We start from the raw sequence: 16,966 nt of genomic DNA on the forward strand, positions 1-16,966 counted from the left end.
TGGTTAATAATTTATTTAAAAGCAAACATAATGATGCTATAGAAGTAAAATAATGATTTTGATAATAGGTACAGTAAGTACTCGCTTAACGTCAAGGTTATGTTCCTGAAAACGCGACATTATACGAAACAACGTTAAGCGAATCAATTTTCCCCATAAGAAATAGATAAAATATGGGAGTTACGTTCCTGATCCTCTCTTTATCCAATGAAATATATTACATATACAGTGGGGTATGCTATAATGAATCTAATTGGTTCTAGAACCTTGTTCGTTATAGCATTCGTTCGTTATAGGATTAATCCGTTCCAGGCCCCCAAATACAACCACTTAACACTGAAAAATATAATATAAAATTGTAAAAAAGTGCATAAATATGCATCTAAACCCCTGAAATAAAGAATATCATTAATACTTGTAATAAAAAACAATAAATTAGTAAAAAAAATATATATATTTTTTTTAAATAATGTTCGTTATAGGAGTTTCGTTCGTTATAGCATTCTCAATTTTATAGGTAAAACCGTTCGTTATAGGAATATTCGTAGTAGGATCCGTTCGTTATAGCATACCCCACTGTACAGGGTACAGAAATTCAATGGGATTTTTATAGAAAATAGTAACTATGCAGTATATATAAAACTAAATCATTTTGTGTTGGTACTCACTAATGGGGGGAGGTGGTGGAGCTAGTGTGTGGTGGGTAGTGGAGCGGAGGAGGAGGGTGGAGAGTCACTGAGACAAAGCGGGTGCCTCCTCCTCCCGCTCTGACTGGCGTTTCTCTTCCATTTTTGTAGCAAGGCTTGTGGTCTTACGTTGCTTCTTCACAACACTAGCATCAGTAGCACTTGATGGGGGCTTGGAAGCCATTTCGAATGGTTAGAGTACAGTATTTATAGCAAAAACACTTAAGCACACACAAATGATGTGGAAGCCTAACAGAGACAGGCTTGGTGTCCTCTTGTGGATGCTGTGACGTTCTGCGAGTTAGAGGTAGCGAGCCGAGAGAGGGTGATGTGCTGTAAAAAGTAGTCCGTGAAGACGCAAAAACGATGTTATATTGAGTCGTCGGGACTTCAAGCGAATTTTGGGTATCTAAAGATTAGTGACGTAATACCGAAACAACGTTAAGCGGGCCGATGTTATACGAGGACTTCCTGTACTTACATGAGGTACAGTTAAGAGACACTAAATGTACCTATTTTCTAATACATTTAACATTGTCCTCTGTGTAGTTGGTTTAAGTCTATCAGATGCCTTGCTCAGTCTCCTGTGAAAGCAGGCCATCTGCAGACATTAGAAAAAAGCTTGTTGCAAATGCAGAAGTATTTAGGTAATGGACAAGTTCTAACGTAGCTATTATAATTTGTATCAGAGCCTCAGAGTACTAAAATTCACTTACGTTACTCTACAAGTGACTGATGACTTAACTTCTCATGACTGTGGGATTCTCATAAATTTTGCCCTTATCATAAAGTACAGTATTTGAAAGATGGCACTGAATGTTCTGAAGGGTTGAGTTGTGAAACACTACACCTAAAATTTCCATTCATTATTTAAGATCTCAAAATGATTTTATCCAGCAGCACGTATTAATGTGTATGAAGACCCCGAAGCACTAAAAAACTTCATATGCACTTACAATATGTGTATGAAGACCCCAAGAGTGTTAATTCTGCTTGCATTAATTTGCTCCTCACACATTTGATATATTCCCTCCTTTTAAATTTGCTTCTGATATTTAAGAAAGAGAAGAGGCCCTCTATTGAAAATTTAAGGGGTAAACTTTACAAATTAAATCCGTTCATTGTGTGTGTCTCTTTTCATAAGGGCAAAAACTTCACTATCTATCTTTTCTTCTGTTAACCTTACTCACGTACACATGGGATGGAAAAGGTTCAGTAAACCTCACTGAGAAGAAAAGATAGACACAAAAAAGAAACACAAATAATAACAGATCAATCTGCACATTGCTGATTTGGTTAAGAAAACTATGCAAATCACATGATGTTCACTTTGCTTCACTGTCCATAGCCTTTCCTATTGCTCACTGTTTGCCTATCTCAGGTAGAGTGGTCCAGCTTGTTAAAACATAACAGTTTTCTTCCATGTGTATCTGGGTTCTGGCTCTTTCATCTCTTAAGCCAATTCAAAATCCCAGTAAAAATTGTATCTAGGATTGACAGTTCTACCGTTTAAACTTGCATTTAGAATAATATTTTCTCTACTTCCCACACTTGTTGATGAAATGTTAGTTATGCCTCGTCTTTTGTACAGCTTCTTCTAACTTGCTATCTTTCTACCTTTTTCAATGCTTGTTGTATTTCATCCTCTTACTTGTTTGATATTTTCTCAATCTTGCTTGCTTTGTCTCTTACATTCCAGGTTATTCACTAGTTCTCCCTCTTCCATGCACACTGATAATATTACTACCTCTTGCTAGTGCTCTCATTCTTCTTCTTTACTAATCATTTCACCACTTATCAGCCCACTAGCCATTCAGGCAGTTGGTTTGTCCTTTGTTACTTTTTTAGGAACTTTATTGTTCAGTGTTAGTACAGGAAGAAACCGGAGTCTCCAGAGGAATCCTGTGATGTTTGGTGGGTCACACTGGGTAACATCCTTCCCATGTGTGTCTAGGCCAGGATTTGAACCCATGACACAGTTGTGAGAGATATTGTATGCACATTACTGCTGCACCATCACCAACACTCTTTGTGTTCATCTATATCTCCCTTTTGCATATCCAATTTCTCTTTCAGTATTCTTTCTTAGCACAAGAGAGGTGTATAGGGGACATTTGTTTACTACAGTAGTAGTTCCTATTAACTTTCAATCAAATGGGATCAAAACTATGGCCCTCCACTCCAAATGTTTTCAGGATGTCTACTAATCTTGCAAGATTTTGTATCTCCTGGAAGATTCAGCTTTCAATTTCATTCATCTATCCCAGTTTTGGGAGATGCACGGTTAACTTTTACATACTAATGGTATGTCTGTTTCCCATCAATGGTTCTTTTGTGGCCCACATTCACACTTTAGCTCAACTTTACGATCAAACACATTCTTCAACTCTGCATCTCTTAAAAAATTACTATTTTCTCAAATCTAACTTTTATTTTCACCCCTACTTGCACCTTTCTTCCTCTTTAAACTTTTCTACTTAGGTTAAGCACATTCATTGGTAGATTTTAACAAGTTCATATCCCAACAGCTCATCATAAATCTTATTAGTATGTAATCTGACTCATTGGGTACATTAATTTCTAGTCTGGTACTTCAACACATGGGCTTGGTGTTTTCCTCTTATTTCCTCTCCAACTTACTCTAGTGTTAGTCAATTATCAAAGTTGGAAGTGGTTTTTGAAACATTTAAGATTGTTTCCTATACAGTGGTATCTCCGTTAGCCAGAACAATTGGTGCAGAGCACTTCCGGGAATGAGAGATTTCCGAGGAACGAGACAACTCTCTCAAAGCCAGAAAAAAATCCCTCATCCCCGAAATTTTCCGGGTAACGGAAAAATGTTCTCGGAAGTTTCAGAAATTATCCATTACATGTACATCATTTCTCGAACCCGGAAAAATATCCCTCATCCCCTAAATTTTCCAGGTAAGGGAAAAATGTTCTTTGAAGTTCCAGAAATTGCCCATTACATCATCTCTCAAACCCAGAAAAAAAACTCTTCCATCCCCAGAATTTTCCGGGTATCATGAAAATTTTCTCGTAATTTTCTGGAAAATGTGCCCCTCGGAAAATCATTCCCAAAGCTGTATTTTTCCAGAAAATTCTGGCTTTGTGAATGATTTTCTGAGAAAAATTCTATTCCAGCTATCGGAGAGTTCTGGGTTTGAGGGATTCCGGCCAACCGAGTTATTACTGTAATTTCCATTGAGCGATGTGGTCTTTATGAGTTTTAAGCAAATACAGTACAGTATCCTGCACTGTAGAAGCAGCAGCTATGAGAAAAAACAGTATCATGCAATACCTGTAAACAGTTCTTTCATACTTTTTCTGTAAGTAGGATATTTTGTAGTATCAAAACTTCAATGAAAATGGAAGTTACTGTATTTTACAACTACCATAAAGAATAGCTAGATCATTTGTTTTCTGTGTACGGTATGCCAGATGAGACAATGGAAAGACTGAGGGTAGATTAGGGATAATACAGGCAGATGACTGAACCTCTTTTATAGGAATTGAAAGCCTAGGATGTAGCAGTATGTGTCATAGGAATTGTAGTTGCCTATGATGTAGTACAGGTATCCCTCACTATACGAACGTTTTCTTGTATGAATTTCCTAAATTGACACCACTAGTTCGAGATACCAAAGCTTTCCCCACTTATACGAATTTGAGTCCTGGCAAAAATTTTAATTTTGCTGCCCGGGGAGAGATGTGCAGAAGTGTATTCTTGCTCATTGATCATACCCCACCTCCCGCATTTTCCACAAGCTTGCGTCTGTCCTTCCAGCATTCATTGTGTGTGTGAAGTGATATCTCTCTTTATCAATGTGCATTTGTGCCATCCTTTCAATATTATTTTTGTAATGGCATCCAAGCGTTCTGCTGAACCTTTGGCTACCCGTACTACACTGAAGAAAATACGAAAGGCTGCAAATTTTGAGACAAAGCTGGAGGTAATAAAGCGCCATGAACATGATGATGGCCCTACCAAGATTGGGAAAGATATTGGTCCGGCAGCTTCAACTGTGGCCACAATTTATAAGCATGCTGACAAGATCAAGCAACCAGCTGAAACTGTCATATGGGTAGGAGCAAACAAGCTTGCCCATAGTCTTGGCTATGTGATGGACAACATGGAGCTGTGGAGAGAATGAGAGTCTACACTGAGATTCAACAACAGCTGAAGAGCAAGGCAAGACAACCCACCATATCCTCCTCCTTCAGATCCATCACCTTCAAAATGCTTCCTGCATCTTCAGCTTCCAGTCTCACACCTTCTGCCAGTGAATTTTCTTTCACTCCTCCCACCTCTGCTGTGACTGTGGTGTCCTTGGCAGACAGCAGTGATGAGGTGGATAACCCTCCTCATCTCGCTGAGTAAGGCCCTTACTTAGCCCACCACTGCTCACCCCTTTATGGGTGAGCCCAGACTACCCTCCCTTAAGATAATGTACCAAAATTAAACAGTATTTTATTAAAATTATTCATGTGTTAGGCAGTAATTTCATTTATAAAGTAGATTAGTTGTCTACTTTTTATCATTAGTTTATTTATTTTTTCTTCCTTGTTGTAAACCAATTTCGTGTTTTGGGGGGTATATTTTTGTTTTGTTTTTTGTCACTGGGGAACTTACCCTGCTCATATATCGAGGGATACCTGTACAGTAAATGGAAAGTGAACAACATGTTTACCTTTCCCCTTATGAATTTCACAAGATGGTATTACCTGTACAGTATCTACAAAAATTCTTTCACGTGCCAATGAAATTAAATTCCTATCTATACTTTATGAGAAACACCTGTTAAATTCCAGGAATATCTTTGAGTTAAGGAATTGATAACAAATTACATTTTGCCCTCCAAATACTGTACTGGGATAATTTGTGCAAAGTTGTCCTGTATGCTGTACAGCATACTGTACAGTACAAGATGACCAAGACACAGTAGATGTATATCTTTCACTATACATTACTTGCATTGTAAAATGAGTGTACAGCAGTGTATATGAAAAAACTTAAAATTCAATAAAAAAACAAACAATATACAGGTATTGCAATTTTACTTATCATCTTCGTCACTGATTGGCTGTCTACTCGCTTGGGCAGTCGGTCAATACTCTGATACACACTGCTGGTAAGTACAGTACTACCTGTACTAGGATTGCATGGGGTCTTGAATATACCCGAGCATGCACCACTGTTACTCAAGGCTGGTCTTTAATGAGCTCACACAGTGTCATTATAACATTCTGTGGCAGGTTATTCAGAGAAGTTGACTCTGACAATTTTCTGTACTCGTTGCTTCTTTAACTTAAGGCTGTGACCTCTCGAGGGGAGGCATCTGCTAGCTCCAGATATAAACACTTGACTGAGTAATGCTGTGGGGCGTAAGATCGCTGTCACCTATTATAGGGGATCTACTTCCTATAACTTTACTTTAATTTGTCCGTCCCACTACTTCAACAATTACTGTACTTTCCGACTGAACTTCTGACCTGTGGTAGCATGGCTCGAGGGTACAACACGTGGGTAAATGTAATAATGGCACCAAGATATATGGAGAAAATAAAGGTGGTCACTGCAGGAAAATAATACCACTAACATACAATAAAAATGGTTTATTAAAATAATGCTAGACTTCTGACTACTTCCAGTAACACACTAGTGTCAATATCAACTCCATGGCAATACTGAGACACTTGTCAACACGGTACCTTACATATTTCACAATCACCCGTACTTGGTGTACCTGTAGAAAGCATATACACTGTAAATATACATAGAGTACACTTGGATCCAACAACAACACAGAGAACCTGAGAGATTGCTCTCGTTAACAGAACAGGACCTGTAGCACTGGTATTCCAAATAAATACCTCCTGTGCTTCTCTGTTTCATAGCCAATCAAAATGTGGAGACCTTCACACTAGGTTAACTCCAGATTCTCATACAATTGGAGATGACATACCAGAATACAAGGGAGAAATTACGACCCACGCACTACTCAGGAGTGGGCTCATACAAACAGCGACATTGCCTTAGCTGGTGTTGTTTATGTAGCGGGGTGGCCACAGGGGACAGTGGACGTGTCTGGTGCACATCCTTCGTAGCCGACTGGTTCACCACATTGCCAAAAATGGATTAATTGTGGTCATATCTCCCGAGCTAAGAGCCAGGAGCTCTGTTTTCGTAAGGAAACTAGATTCTCAGGTAGGAGGGCAAACGGCAGACTCTCTGAAGGCAGACATTGAGAATACCAATGAAGGATTTAAGTAGAAGAAATAATCAAGATAAAAGACTACACACACGTAATGAAGATTTGTTGCGAAGAAACGGCTATGGCAGACAAGGTCCTCTTAGCATGCAACATGTCGATATCCCCTCATCAAATATATAGGGAAATATACACCAGTCTCCTGACATGTTTCACATGCTATAAATATGAAGAGCATACCACAAGGGACTGCCCCGAAAAGGAAAAGAAATACTGCTCCAACTGTGCGGAGGAAGGACATGTTTACACGCAGTGCAACACCACCAACAAAGGCTGGGTAAATTGCAAAAGGAATGGGGACGTGCACCACACCCACCCTACCATGGCCATGTCCTGCCCCATCAAAAAGACCCTCATCAAGTACAAACAAGAGCAGGAAAACCAACGAGAAAGGATGAAAGACCAAAGCAACATATGCTGAAATAGCAAAGAGGGCCGTGAAAGAGGCAACAAAGCCAACTACTTACACCATAATGAAATTAAGTGACACTGATCATTTCAAGGTAATGGTGAGCATGCTACATGCTCACCTCCATAACATTATAACCCCAGGATCATATGCCGACAAACTCAATAGGATGCTTGAAATAAACAACATGCCACAAATGAACTTCCCTGAAAACCCAAACACAGCAAACTTGTTACACGCTACCAGCACCCCAGAGCTTACAAAACACTCCGGACAACGGTTAACACGCCCAAGGACAAAACATCACCGACAGACCAGGATAACATACCGGAAAAAGCTGAACGACCTGGAGATTTGACTGAGAAGGCGAGAGACCCAAGACTGACACAAGGAACGGGAGCGAAAAGGAAATCAGCGGCCAAGAAGAATGAAAATAAAATGGAAATCGACTTTCCAACAACAACTGGCCCCCAGTGCCTGAAGAAGCAGCAGATATAGGACTAAGGTTTAATCAAACCACAAGAATACCATACCCACCACACGCAAAACCCACTGGAAAATTTATCGAAGGCTTAGTAACTGCTAACGAAATAGTATGGCAATACACAGACGAACGATATGACAAGGAAACGGTATGTAACATGATTAAAAAAAGACAAAATAAAGTTCGGCACAAAATTTTTTATTGTAATCACGGCAGCTGATCTCTAAAGGAAATCATCGGGAATCAACGAAATGAGATCACCCCCTCAACTTGAACCCTCCAAGAAAAAGAAATAACGGACCATCTACAACTGAAAACACTTAAAATCCTACAACACAATGTCCGTCATTGGCACACATGCAAAACATCGCTTTGTAACATATACAATGGAAACAACCCAGATATAATACTGATAAGTGCACACGGCGAACCCGAGAACAACAAAATCAAAATATTTATTTAAGACACCCACCAATCGAACAAAAGTGGAGAAAATCATGACGGAGTTGCCGTAGTGGTGAAAAAAAAAGGTATCAAACACATACTAATAGACAACTTTAACAGCGAATTCCTTGCCATTAAAGTTCAGACAACACAGGGCGAAATAATAATCGCAACAACATACCTACCCCCAAGAAGACCACCCCTCCCGATAGAAGACCTACTGAAACTAACAAATTATATTATCCTAATGTACATCCTGGGAGATTTCAATGCAAGAGACCGCATTTTTAGCACCGGTAACAGGTAATAGGCAGCTATCAAACAGGGAGGTACTACCGCCTGGGAAGATATTGGAAGCATAATGTATTGTCTTATGGTAGACCCTGCTGCCATATGGCATCACAAAAATTGTGACCAAGTCCCAGGTTGCTGATCTGACTTTCTGCCTCATTTACACACAATTGCAGGGTCTCAATTGTTTCTCTTACTTTGACAACACAACATACTGTACATACATATATCGTTCCTCACTATTCATCTTTTTTCATTTTTGTATTTCTTTTTGATTCTTTATTATTATTATTATTATTATTATTATTATTATTATTATTACTATTACTATTACTATTACTATTATCAGTGTTATTATTATTATTATTATTATTATTATTATTATTATTACTATTATTATTATTATTATTATTATTATTATTATTATTATTATTATTATTATCAGTTATTTTTATTATTATTATTATTATTATTATTATTACTATTACTATTATCAGTGTTATTATTATTATTATTATTATTATTATTGTTATTCTTATTAAATTTTTATTTTTTTATTTTTTATTATAAATTTTATTTACTATGAACTAATTATTATTATTATTTATTACATTTTCGCCTCCCAGGCCCCGGTGTGGGTCAGTGCCCTGTGCCCGGGTGGGCTAATCCTCGTTAAAAAAAAAAAGGGGAGAGGCACAGCATTAGAACGTATAATCAACACTGGCAGACTACTTCACCTGGGCCAGCACTTCACCACCTGGATGAGATCAAACTGCGTCTCAACACCCGACAAAATCTTCTGCAACAACAAGGCATTCCTTAACTACCACATAGAGCAAGGCCCCATCACCCCAAGCGACCACATTCCGATAATATTCACAATTTCCACCAGCCCAATTCAAACAAAAATACCACCAAGGCTCCAGATGAGCAAAACAGACTGGATGAAATATAAGGATTAATTGGAAAACTACCCACAAATAAATCTAAGAGATACAACACTCGAGGAAATTGACGAACAGGTAGACAAGCTACACAACACAATAAAACAAGCAATCAACGAGACAACCCCAATAACGTCATACAGAACCCTCCCGAGTAACAAACCCAACTACAAGTACAATATAATAACATGAGGACATTTATAGAACAAACAGGGCCCACTAGAGAACTACTCCGCAATATAAGAGAAATCCAACAAGGCCTACAAGAAGAGTACAGACAAATTAATAACGAAAAATGGAACAATCTAATAAAAAACATTAGACACCACAAAGGACTCAAAAAACTTCTGGCAAAACATCAACAAACTACTTGGCACGAAAAAAAACCAGACAGCAAACTACATTAAAGACCAAAACGGACAAAAACTCAATACAGACCACGAAAAAGAAGAGGCCTTCAGAAGAGAATGGAAGATCTTCAGAATATCAGAAGAAAATGAAAGCTTTGACGAAGAACACGAAGAGCTAATTAAAGATTGGCTAAGAGAAAAAAGCAATAGACTGACTCCCTACCACACAGGAAACCCAATAAATTCATAAATCACGACGAACTACTACACTGCCTGCGCATATTTAAAGAAAAATCCCCTGGAATGAGCGGCATAACCCGAAACATGTTATTAAACCTGCCCAGCAGACCAATGGAAGCCCTGATAAATATTTACAACTCAACCTTATCCGCTGGTTACTTTCCCGATGCCCTCAAGCAGGCAAAGATGATCTTCATTCCCAAAGAAGGCAAGGACCCAAAACAGATAATAAACTACAGACCTATATCCTTACTGGAAATAACCGGGAAACTCTTGGAACGCATACTAAATAACAGACTGGATAAGTTCCTGGTTAACCACAACAAACCCAACCCAAGACAACACGGCTTTAGAAGAGGTAGAGGAACCCAAACGGCAATAGCAATAATAACAGAACTCATAGTCAGAGAAAAACAGCAAGGAAACCAAGTAAACATAGTCTTAAGAGATGTGGCAAAGGCCTTCGATAAAGTGTGGCACAACGGACTAGCATATAAAATACTAAAACTAGACCTACCTGAGAAATAGAAAGAATCCTATGTGACTACCTCCAACAGCACAAATCATATCATAACCAGGAAAATCAGAAGCAATGATGGCACGCCATACGGCCTTAGCAATAAAAAACAAATGACTACGAAAAGAAATGGAGGATACATTCAAGGTTCTGGAAGTATGCTGTACCTTTAAGCTTTAGTGACTAAACATTCAAGCGTCAAGGGGTATACATTTAAGCTTCAGTGAGTAAACATTCACGCTTCAGTGAGTAAACATTCACGCTTCAGTGAGTAAATATTCAAGTTTCACTGAGTAAACATTCACACTTCAGTGAGTAAACATTCAAGTTTCAGTGAGTAAACATTCAAGCTTCAGTGAGTAAACATTCAAGCTTAAGTGAATAAACATTCAAGCTTCAGAGAGTAAACATTCAAGTTCAAGTGAGTAAACATTCAAGTTTCAGTGAGTAAACATTCAAGCTTCAGTGAGTAAATATTCAAGCTTCAGGGAGAAAATATCAAACTTCAAGGAGTATACTACGCTTCAGCATCTATGGTCTTTAAGCAGGTATTATGATTTAGTCAATACACAAGACATTAACCATTATAAATAAAGATACAAGTCCCTCCTCTCACTCTGTTGTCCACTTCCTGTACACTTTATATTGTCCATTATTTATATAAATATCCGTTACTATTTTTTTTCCTTGACTGTGGTAATAAGAGTTTACCTGGAGAATCTAATACTGTACTTACAATAACATAATACAGTGTGAACCGTACAACCATAACCTTACAATCATAACCATACAACCATAACCTTACAATCATAACCATACAACCATAACCATACAACCATACCGTACAATCATAACCATACAACCATACCGTACAACCATACCGTACAACCATAACCATACAACCATACTGTACAATCATAATCATACAACCATAATCATACAACCATAACCAACTCAACATAAAACAACATACCTACAATCATAACCATACAACCATACCGTACAATCATAACCATACAACCATAACCATAACATACCGTACAATCATAACCATACAACCATACCGTACAATCATAACCATACAACCATACCGTACAATCATAACCATACAACCATACTGTACAATCATAATCATACAACCATAATCATACAACCATACTGTACAATCATAATCACACAACCATAATCATATTATCATAGCCATACAATCATAACCATGCAACCATAAACATGACCTGCCTTTCACCATAGCTTAAAATCAACATGAATAAGCAGAGAACATAGTTATCATGGACTGACACGCTGTACTTATATTTTAGTCGTTTGTTTATTAAGATGGCAAAAGACAATAAATTTGGTTTTGCTATTGTGTAAATCTTTATAAACATTCGTTTTGTATAACACAAACTAGCATTACTCATCTCTATAATCTATGATTGACGCTCGGATTTGTCACTCCACAAAAAGTGCCGTGACCAGGATTCGAACCTGGGTTATTGCGGCCACAACGCAATGTACTAACCACTATACGATCACGGCCGTTGAGCTATGGATTGATATATGGTTTTGGCATTTATATTTTAGTTAAGCTTAGGATAAATAAACTGCTAGTAAAAAACATTTGGGGAAGGATTGGTTAGGGATCTTCTCGAAAAATGTTTTGTAGTGATGCGTTGAAGAACTTTTTAGGTCAAGGGATCCATCAATGCGGTAATGTTAGCCAACACTGTTAGGAAGCTCATGGATATTCCCTTAGTTACAGCAAGTGACCTAAATAGCCAGTACCTCAACGCCTCCACAACCCTTAGACAGTCAGTGATCACCATCGACAGTAATCCAGAGATCATTCGCCCCAATCACTTACCCACAACTACCACCACCAACAATTTCCCTCAAAAGTAATTGTCATGACCTCAGTGGCCATAACCGCCAGACAGTGCGCACCCCTGGGGGAGGCGCCACTAACCACGGTGGGTCCCGCTGGGTAAGGAGGGTCATTTAGATGAAAATATGAGGTGGTATTGTGCCAGAGTGGACCTTTACCGCTCCGTTAAACAAAGTGGCTGGCTGACTCTGCCTCGCTGCCACTCACAGACTGTCATGAGTTCTATTTCTTTCGCCGCCACTCACAGACTGTCATTAGCTCTATCTCGCCGCCACTCACAGACTGTCATAAACTTTTCCTCGCCGCCACTCACAGACTGTCATGAACTCTTCCTCGCCGCCACTCACAGACTGTCATGAGCTCTATCTCGCTGCCACTCACAGACTGTCATGAACTCTTCCTCGCCGCCACTCACAGACTGTCATAGATCCTTCCTAACCGCCGTTCACGGGCTGTCGCCAGACTCTTCCTCGCCGCCACTCACAGGCGTCGCCAGGCTCGAATACCACGCTGCCACTCACAGACTGTCATAGACTCTTCCTCGCCGCCACTCTGAGACTGTCGCCAGACTCTTCCTCGCACCCTCACAGACTGTGCATGAACTCTTTCCTCCTTGCACTCTGAACTGTCATGAACTCTTCCTCGCCGCCACTCTGGGCTTTGTCATGAACTCTTCCTCGCTGCCACTCCTGCAGACTGTTATGAACTTTCTTCCTCGCCGCCACTCACAGACTGTCATGAACTCTTCCTCGCCGCCACTCCCCAGACTGTCATGAACTCTTCCTCGCCGCCCTCACAGATTTCATCATGAACTCTTCCTCCTCGCCACTCTAGGCTGTCATGAACTCTTCCTCGCCGCCACTCACAGACTGTCATGGAACCCTTCCTAGCCACCACTCACAGACTGTCATGAACTCTTCCTCGCCGCCACTCCTACAGGCCTGGCTCATGGGCTCTATCTCAGCTGCCCACTCACAGACTGTCATGAACTCTTCCTCACCACCCTCACAGACTGTCATGAACTCTTTCCTCCATACCACTCACAGACTGTCATGAGCTCTATGCTCGCTGCCACTCACACAGACTGTCATGAACTCTTCTCTCGCCGCCACTCTGAACTGTCATGAACTCTTCTCGCCGCCACTCACAGACTGTCACGCCAGACATCTCGCACTTCACTCTGAGCTGTCGCAGACTCTTCTCGCCGCCACTCACAGACTGTCATGAACTCTTCCTCGCCGCCACTCACAGACTGTCATGAACTCTTCCTCGCCGCCACTCACAGACTGTCATGAACTCTTCCTCGCCGCCACTCACAGACTGTCATGAACTCTTCCTCCATACTTACTTTCACAGACTGTCATGAACTCTTCCTCGCCGCCACTCACAGACTGTCATGAACTCTTCCTCGCCGCCACTCACAGACTGTCATGAACTCTTCCTCGCCGCCACTCACAGACTGTCATGAACTCTTCCTCGCCGCCACTCACAAACTGTCATAATTCTGAGCTACGCTGCCATAAAATGCCAGTCACCACAGTAATGTTGAGTGAACCACAACATTTAGTGAACCTCTACTTCATAATCTACGAATATAACTTAAATTATTATAACAAATTATACCTATGTTTATTTCCATGTGATTATTATACGAGAAAAAATTATACCAAGATATTTGAAGTTTTTGTTTACTTTATTGAGTTAAACTGGATTACTTATGCCTTGTAATAATTGTAGCTGGTTGTATATTTCAGATAATTTTTCATAATTAAATAAGAGAAGTCAAGTGAGAGAGAGTGTACTTTTTCTGCGAGACGTTCATGCCCTCCCAGACACGTGGCAGACTGCATTAGTAACACACACACAAAAAAAGTCTGTTTTACATTCCCGTTAATGCATTGTATTTAAATTAGTTGATTTCGTACTAGAGATGAACCATCGTATGCTAGGGGTTACATCTTACTCAGTGGGCTAATTCAACGTACTTAGGGGGTTGGTAACGTCCTCAAGAGGTGAAGTCATATTAAACAGGTTAATCCATTGTTCTTGAAGAGTTGGCAACGTACACAAGGGGTTAAACCACTGTACTGATGAACAATTAAATTACATGCTTCTCAACTCCCTGACCTCTGAAGAACAACATTATCGAGAACCAAGTCAGTTCATATATTCTTTTCACAACCTAACACTTAAGTTTCTTGAGCACGTGTTCCACTACAAATATATTAGCATAATGCCCAAGACGTGTTCTGACTTCACACCACCTAGCCCTAGCACCAGTAGAGAAGCGTAGCATTTACAGACGACGCCAGCCATCACAACGAGGATAGAAAAACCATTTACCTGTATACGTTCGTTTTCTTTCACACGACCAGTCCGAACATATCTTACTTCTCATATAACATTCATGACACATGTAAACAACTTTAGGTATCTACTTTTACTGATGTGACATGTACAAAGAGAAAAGAATACAATTTCAAATAGTGAGATGATTAATGTTCTCCGAGCGCATTTACAGTATATTCCTCACAGTTTAGACGCTGGGTGTTTTCAGCACACCAGTCATATTCCAGGTTGAATAACAATGATTTAGTCATTGGTTGGGAACGTTATCTCGTGTTCAAACATGGGAGCTTCACGTTTGAACATGAATACAGCGCTCCCAGCCAATCATTGTGTTTTGTAATAGTCATCACAGGCGGTGCTTAAATACCAGAAGCTTATCCATGTAAGCTGAAGTTAAAATCCGCAAAAAGCCGAATTCTTCTATAAATTTCACCGCAAATTCTTACAATCCATAAATAAACAGAATTACACTATTTTTAACCTTTATAGAAACTGTAAAAAAACACATAATTACTACAAATGATAGAGACCTATATATTCCCGCGATGTTTATAAATACGGGTTACATAAAGAGTTGATGGGAGTTAGCCAACCAATATAGAGCGTGTTAAACCAGTGCATAGGATTTTGCATTAATGTTGTAACTGTATATGTCGCTGTTGGTTACCAGAGAAATATCCTGGGTAATCACAAAATGAGTTTAATTTCTGATTCTAAATACACTTGTCATTTCAGTATTTATTGAACTGCATAATTACTAACTATACATAATTATCACCAGTTTGTGTGTTAAATACGCTGTCATATCAATAATTATTAACGATTTAATTAGTGTGTGTGTGTGTGTGTGTGTGTGTGTGTACTGCTTTATATAGTTTGCTTGTGTTAATATTTCTCTTCCGTTTAAAATCCAGGAACATCATTTCCCGGGTGTCGAGTCATTTTAAATCATGGTTGGACGGTAATGAGGTCAGGTTACTGAGCTGGTAGTAATAATGGTGTTATAACGATGGAATTACTCACTACCGTAATCTAGCAGTGATTATGTACAGGACATTAAAGTGATGAATGCTGCAGCTAAGGTCCCGGAATCAATTTTTTTTTTTCAATAATTGTTTAGTGTATGAAATAACTTCGTTTATTTGAGTAAAGATCTTAATTGTTGAAATGCAATTAAACAGTTTTTGGACCAACTGAAGATTAGGCACCTAAGCTTATTTCACCTAATGATTAAACACTTAAGCGAACCTAACCTAAATCCCGAGGTATTGTTAGGTTGTTTAACTAGGTGATATAAGCTGGATGGGGGTGACTAATCTTCAAGTAATCCTTACATTTTTTTAAATTTTTCATGACAAAATTGCATACATGATACATATCATTTACAAGGTTATTAAATCAGACAAATTATTTCCAAGATTGAAAAAAAGGCGTCATCGTTTTTAAGAGGATACGGAGATTTGTTGTTCAAAGTCAGAAAAAGTGTGGATTTGGAAGAGATTAGTTCGGTCCAGTCAATTTAATTTGCAGGACATTATTAGTATTGCAATATTTGTGTAAATGGGTTTTAAACTTATTCATTTCCACACACCTCACACGCTTTACACACACACACACACACACACACACACTACCTCAACACAATTCCCTCCCCGGTGAGATCACGTTTCACTACAGACGTCAAAGGTGACACAAGCTCTTACACCACCGCCCCCATTCACACAAGCGAATTCCACCCACTTGGCACCCGGAAGATAATCCACCAGGTGTCCCTTCCCCTCCCTCCCTCCTCGACATACGCCTCTCCCAGGTAAACACGAGTCCTTGTCTTGGTTTAATTCTAACGCGTTTCTCCCGCTGTCGTTATCTTGTTTCAAGAGAACTACGTGTTGGAGTTCCTCGTTATCCTGGGCAACCCAGCTAAGCGTAGTGTTCAAGGTCTCATGTGTCTGACGAGGCTCCCAAAATTCCGTCACTTTTTAAAAATTCTATTTGGAAGATTTGATTTGATTTTTCCAAGGATAACGTTCAATTCTACTACTATGATTTATTTCTGAAATTTAGATTGGGGTTATTCCCATGATGTGTCATTTTT

General features: G+C 39.3%; 1 non-coding gene across 1 annotated transcript; it reads right to left on the reverse strand.

Annotated features, from left to right (window-relative positions):
* Nucleotides 1–12,104: 12,104 nt before the first annotated feature.
* Nucleotides 12,105–12,176, reverse strand: Trnah-gug. Its single transcript has one exon. It is a non-coding gene; the product is annotated as a tRNA-His (tRNA).
* Nucleotides 12,177–16,966: the final 4,790 nt, after the last annotated feature.

Source organism: Homarus americanus, unplaced genomic scaffold (genome assembly GCF_018991925.1).
Source record: "Homarus americanus isolate GMGI-L3 unplaced genomic scaffold, GMGI_Hamer_2.0 scaffold367, whole genome shotgun sequence".
Classification (NCBI taxonomy): domain Eukaryota; kingdom Metazoa; phylum Arthropoda; class Malacostraca; order Decapoda; family Nephropidae; genus Homarus; species Homarus americanus.